Source organism: Caretta caretta, chromosome 6 (genome assembly GCF_965140235.1).
Source record: "Caretta caretta isolate rCarCar2 chromosome 6, rCarCar1.hap1, whole genome shotgun sequence".
NCBI classification, from domain to species: domain Eukaryota; kingdom Metazoa; phylum Chordata; order Testudines; family Cheloniidae; genus Caretta; species Caretta caretta.
In genome coordinates this window covers 119,950,862-119,957,753 of record NC_134211.1, presented here as the reverse complement: position 1 = coordinate 119,957,753, position 6,892 = coordinate 119,950,862, and positions in this window count along the sequence as shown.

Genomic DNA, 6,892 nt, shown 5'->3' with positions numbered 1-6,892 from the left:
TCCCGACAGACAGCCCCTGACACAGACATCCCCAACAGACTGACACACATCCCCGACAGACACCCCCTGACACGGACACCCCCTGACACGGACACCCCCAACAGACTGACACACATCCCCGACAGACACTCCCTGACATGGACACCCCAGACAGACTGACACACATCCCCGACAGACACCCTCTGACATGGACACCCCCAACGGACACCCCCTGACACGGACACCCCAGACAGACTGACACACATCCCCGACAGACACCCCCTGACACGGACACCCCAGACAGACTGACAGCCATCCCCGACAGACACCCCCGACACAGAGACCCCCCAACAGACAGCCCCTGACACAGACATCCCCAACAGACTGACACACATCCCCAACAGACACCCCCTGACGCGGACACCCCAGACAGACTGACAGCCATCCCCGACAGACACCCCCTGACACAGAGACCCCCAACAGACTGACACACATCCCCAACAGACACCCCCTGACACATACACCCCCGACAGACTGACACACATCCCCGACAGACACCCCCTGACACGGACACCCCCAACAGATACCCCCTGACACGGACACCCCAGACAGACTGACACACATCCCCGACAGACACCCCCTGACAGGGACACCCCAGACAGACTGACAGCCATCCCCGACAGATACCCCCTGACACAGAGACCCCCAACAGACAGCCCCTGACACCGAGACCCCCAACAGACTGACACACATCCCCAACAGACACCCCCTGACACATACACCCCCGACAGACTGACACACATCCCCGACAGACACCCCCTGACGCGGACACCCCAGACAGACTGACAGCCATCCCCGACAGACACCCCCTGACACAGAGACCCCCAACAGACTGACACACATCCCCAACAGACACCCCCTGACACATACACCCCCGACAGACTGACACACATCCCCAACAGACACCCCCTGACGCAAACATCCCCAACAGACACCCCCTGAAAGAGACATCCCCAGCAGACTGACACGCATCCCCGACAGACACCCCCTGACACAGACACTCCCAACAGACTGACCCATATCCCCAACAGACAGGCCCTGACACAGACATCCCCAGCAGACTGACACACATCTCCGAAAGACACCCCCTGACACACACACCCCCAACAGACACCCCCTCACACAGACACCCCCAACAGACTGACACACATCCCCGACAGACACTCCCTGACACAGAAACCCCCAACAGAAAGCCCCTGACACAGACATCCCCAGCAGACTGACACACATCTCCGACAGACAGCCCCTGACACAGACATACACAACAGACTGACACACATCCCAGACAGACACCCCCTGACACAGAAACCCCTGACAGACTGACACACATCTCTGACAGCCCCTGGCACAGACACCCCCCGACAGACTGACACACATCCCCGACAGACACTCCCTGACACAGACACCCCCAGCAGAGAGCCCCTGACACAGACGTCCCCAGCAGACTGACACACATCTCCAACAGACAGCCCCTGACACAGATATCCACAACAGACTGACACACATCCCTGACAGACACCCCCTGACACAGAAACCCCTGACAGAGTGACACACATCTCCGACAGACAGCCCCTGGCACAGACACCCCCGACAGACTGACACACATCCCCGACAGACACTCCCTGAAGCAGACATCCCTGACAGACTGACACACATCCCCGACAGACAGCCCCTGACACAGACATCCCCAACAGACAGCCCCTGACACAGACATCCCCAACAGACTGACACACATCCCCGACAGACACCCCCTGACACAGAGACCCCCAACAGACTGACACACATCCCCAACAGACACCCCCTGACACATACACCCCCGACAGACTGACACACATCCCCAACAGACACCCCCTGACACAGACATCCCCAGCAGACTGACACACATCTCCTACAGACAGCCCCTGACACAGACATCCACAACAGACTGACACACATATGCAACAGACACCCCCTGACAGACACCCTCCCCCCATTAAGACACCCTTCAACAGACTGACACATATATATATACCCAACATCAGGGGCATGTGCAGAAATTTAAATTTGACCCCTTGGGGTCAAAATGTGCACCCCTGCGCTCCAGCAGGAACTCGCTCTCCTCCTCACAGCCTTGTGGCCAGGAGGCGCTCCCTCTCTCTGCCACCACGGTCCCAGGGCTGGAGGAGTTCTGTGCCCCCGACGATTATGGGGGGGTGTCCTTGTCCCCTTGTGCATGCCCCTCCCCAACAGACACTCCCTGCCAGACACCCCCAAACATAGACACCCCCAACAGACTGATATACATACCCAATGTGGCCACCTCGAACACACACACAGCCACCACCTGACACCCCCCACAAAACCTGCACAGACCCCCTGACCCTCAGCACAAACACACCCCAGCACACAGACCCCCCAACACAAAGACATACCCCCAATACACAGAGACACACAGGACACCCCCAACAGCAGACCCCACAACAAATGAAGAGACAGACAATATACCCCCAACATATAAACACACAGCCGCAGCACACACACAGGCATATCACTGACAGACCACCCCCCACAGATAGACACACCCCAACACAGACATACTCCACACAGACACCGCAACACAGAAACACACCCAACACATACCAAGACACCCTCCAACACACACACAGACACCCCAACACAGTCCCCAATACAGAGTCCCCGCCGTCAGAGACCCCCAACACAGCCAGACATAACCCAGACATCCACACACCCCAGCGCACACACCTCCAGCAGACAGACATACCCAACAGATGCCTTCCAGCACACCCAGACATACATACCTCCAACACACCTACCCATCCTGGAGACACACTCGGCACACAGACCCCCACTCAGCAAATGACCCCCAATACACACACACACATACCCCAAAGGCAGACACACGGAGACACCCACCCACCCCAAAACAGACACATACCGCCAACACACACAGACACTTAACACATACCAAGACACCCCACCACACACCCAGGAACCCCTCACCACACACACACACACCCAGCACAGAGACAGCTCCCAATACACGCCCCCACCCCGGACAGACAGACATCTCCCCGCAACACAAAGATAGGGGCTGGGAGTAGCCACTACCCCCCAACACAGACACATACAAAGAGGTAGGACACCGGAGCAGCCGCCCTGTTGTCACACACACATATACACAGGGGCTGGGACCGTCGGTCCCCCCCATACACAGATACAGATGGGACTGGGACCACCCTGCCCTCACACATGCGCACCCCGTCCTGTCTTTCCTCTGGGAGCTGGGACTCCTCCCACCCCCCAGAATAGGACCTGAGACTGCTCCCTCAAACAGCCCCTCCTAGCCCCCCAAGCAGATTGTGTGTATGTGAGGATCCCAGCGCCCCTGACTGCTACTAGACACATAGCCCTGCATACAACACCCCCGAAAAGGCAGACATTCTCTGCAACAGCCCGGCTGACAACTGGCACAGGATTCAATGCCACGCAGCCGCAGCATGCATCCAGCAGATGTCTTCCTAGCCGCTGGCCCCTCGGAAACTTTTGTCCGAAGAATAGTAGATTGCCCTTCATAAAAACGCCCTTTGGATCTTTTGTCCATGTAACTGCAGGTTTAGATCCCCTTTGATAGCTAAAGGCGACTCATAATGCACAGGTTCATTGGTGCTGGAGAGATGACAGTATGTTGCCTGTTAAAAGCAGGCGAGTGACAGAAAAGGCCAGGGACTCAGCCCCACAATGGATAATAGTTTCTATTAATAATAAACAATGCCAAGGAACTAAATACTCGAGCTTCCAAATCCACACATGCTTAACTTTACTCATCGAACGTATAGCTATCCTGTGGAGAATTACTGGCAGGCATCCCTGCTCCTGAGATGTAAGGCCATCTTGGGAAGGCAAGCGTACAAGCCCTGCACCCCACTAGCGTGCTGGGACAAGTGCTCCCTCCCCCCCCGACCCCAAAGCTTACCAAGGGGAGCTGAGACGTTTCCCTCCATCCTTCCTCCCCAGAATAGATGCTGGGCTGGCACTCGCTACCCTGGCAGCCTCCATTACGCATGTGATTGTTTACGCAGCTGGAGCATGTAATGCAGCGACAGGACCTTTAACTCACAGCTTGGCTTTTTACTAGTACAAACAATTGCAAGGCAGTCGCACACAAAAGTCCATAAACACGAACCTACAGCTAATGGGTGTGACCGCCCTCAACTATACGGCACAGCATTTATACCTTTTGATGAGCACACGCTCACCACCAAAGAACTTAGCACCCAGCCATAGGGGAGACGGCCCAGGACACTGTTGTAGCAAGAGGACAGCTGGGCGCCGTGGAATTACACGGGTGGCCGAAACAGAATTTGCCCCCATCGACCTGTGCCTCCATGGCCCTGCTGACGAGCACACTGGCTCTTCCCTCCCAGCTTGGCATTTAATCTCCTGATTCTACTGTGCAGCCGCCGGCTCATAACTACAAATGGCTCCAGCGGCGGTTAGCTGCAGGGCTGATGCGTGTGTTACCCACGTCGCGCATGCATTGCCCTTTGGCTGGCAAGGCCATTACTGCTGGTCAAAGCACTGCTGAAACAAAGCGCCTGACTGGAGAAGCTACAGGGCTTCAGTTGCTCTGGCAATGGCTAGTTCATGAGCCAGCGGCGCTGAGCACCGACGAGAACCCGCACTGTCCAGGGGAAATGCAGTCGTTAACAGTGGGTTATTTTTTTAACAGCTCCACCACGTAGCTACAGCCCTAGACACAGAGGGGTGTAGAAACCTCACCGCCACTGCCTCCAAATTGCAGAGCCTCAGCCCCCTTGCTCAGCTATCACCTAGCCCTGTAGGCACCAGATCCGGGACTTAGGCTCAGCATTGTGCTGCCTAACGCCAGGCTGCCCATACAATGCATGGGACAAGTTCGGTGTCTACAAAAGGAATACATACAAGGTAGCACGAAAAGCTGGAACCCCCCCCCGCCCAAGCTAGTCAGTAGGAAATACAGAGAGGGATGGGGGGACCTAAGCCCAGTCCCTCAAAAGGAGTTGCGGGGGGGAGGGGGGGGCTAAATCTGGACATGAGGGAGGCATCTATCGCCTCTTGGGATGCACAGCTGTGAGCCCTCTCCCACAGTCCGGTATTTAAGCCAGGTCAAGCCTCTCTCACAAAAATCCAAGCCGGAGGGAATAGTGCCTTGCACCCTATAACTCAGTGGTGAGAGCACGTATAGTTCACAGCCTCACACTGCCTGATTTGGAGCAGATACTTGACTGCTGGTCTCCCATGTCCCAGATGAGGGCGCCTAACCATGGCACGATAGGGTGTTCTGGGGTGATGGGTAGAGTTGCCAACCCTCCTGCTTTCAGCAGGCGTCTCCTGGAATCTCTCTCTCTCTCTCTCTCTCTCTCTCTCTCTCTCTCTCTCCCAGTGGCTACTTCAGCCAGACTCCAGATGTTGGGCACTAACAGGCTGGCGTGGCAGTGGAGTGAAGGCAGGCGCCACCCTTACCTGCCCTGCGCTGCTCCCAGAAGTGGCCAGCACCATTCCTGTGGACCATGGGAGTGGGGAAGGGGGTTTCCACATGCTGCCCCCTTCCCTGCGCGCCAACTCTGCAGCTCCCATTGGCTGGGAACTGCAGCCAATGGGAGCTGCGGGGGCGGTACCTGCAGGCAGTGGCATGCGGAGACACACCCCCCCCCCCCCGACTCCCCCTGGCTAGGAGCTGCTGCCAGAGGGATGTGCCGGTTGCTTTGAGGAGCTGCCCGAGGTAAGTGTCGCCCCCCTGACCCCTCCTGCACCCCACCCACCTGCCCCAGCCTAGAGCCCGCACCCAAACTCAATGCTTTTTTTGCCTCTGTTTTCACTAACAAGGTCAGCTCCCAGACTGCTACGCTGGGCATCACAAAATGGGGAAGAGATGGCCAGCCCTCTGTGGAGATAGAGGTGGTTAGGGACTATTTAGAAAAGCTGGACGTGCACAAGTCCATGGGGCCGGATGAGTTGCATCCGAGAGTGCTGAAGGAATTGGTGGCTGTGATTGCAGAGCCATTGGCCATTATCTTTGAAAACTCGTGGCGAACCGGGGAAGTCCCGGATGACTGGAAAAAGGCTAATGTAGTGCCAATCTTTAAAAAAGGGAAGAAGGAGGATCCTGGGAACTACAGGCCAGTCAGCCTCACTTCAGTCCCTGGAAAAATCATGGAGCAGGTCCTCAAAGAATCAATCCTGAAGCACTTGCATGAGAGGAAAGTGATCAGGAACAGCCAGCATGGATTCACCAAGGGAAGGTCATGCCTGACTAATCTAATCGCCTTCTATGATGAGATTACTGGTTCTGTGGATGAAGGGAAAGCAGTGGATGTATTGTTTCTTGACTTTAGCAAAGCTTTTGACATGGTCTCCCACAGTATTCTTGTCAGCAAGTTAAGGAAGTATGGGCTGGATGAATGCACTACAAGGTGGGTAGAAAGCTGGCTAGATTGTCGGGCTCAACGGGTAGTGATCAATGGCTCCATATCTAGTTGGCAGCCGGTATCAAGTGGAGTACCCCAAGGGTCGGTCCTGGGGCCGGTTTTGTTCAATATCTTCATAAATGATCTGGAGGATGGTGTGGATTGCACTCTCAGCAAATTTGCGGATGATACTAAACTGGGAGGAGTGGTAGATACGCTGGAGGGGAGGGATAGGATACAGAAAGACCTAGACAAATTGGAGGATTGGGCCAAAAGAAATCTGATGAGGTTCAATAAGGATAAGTGCAGGGTCCTGCACTTAGGACGGAAGAACCCAATGCACAGCTACAGACTAGGGACCGAATGGCTAGGCAGCAGTTCTGCGGAAAAGGACCTAGGGGTGACAG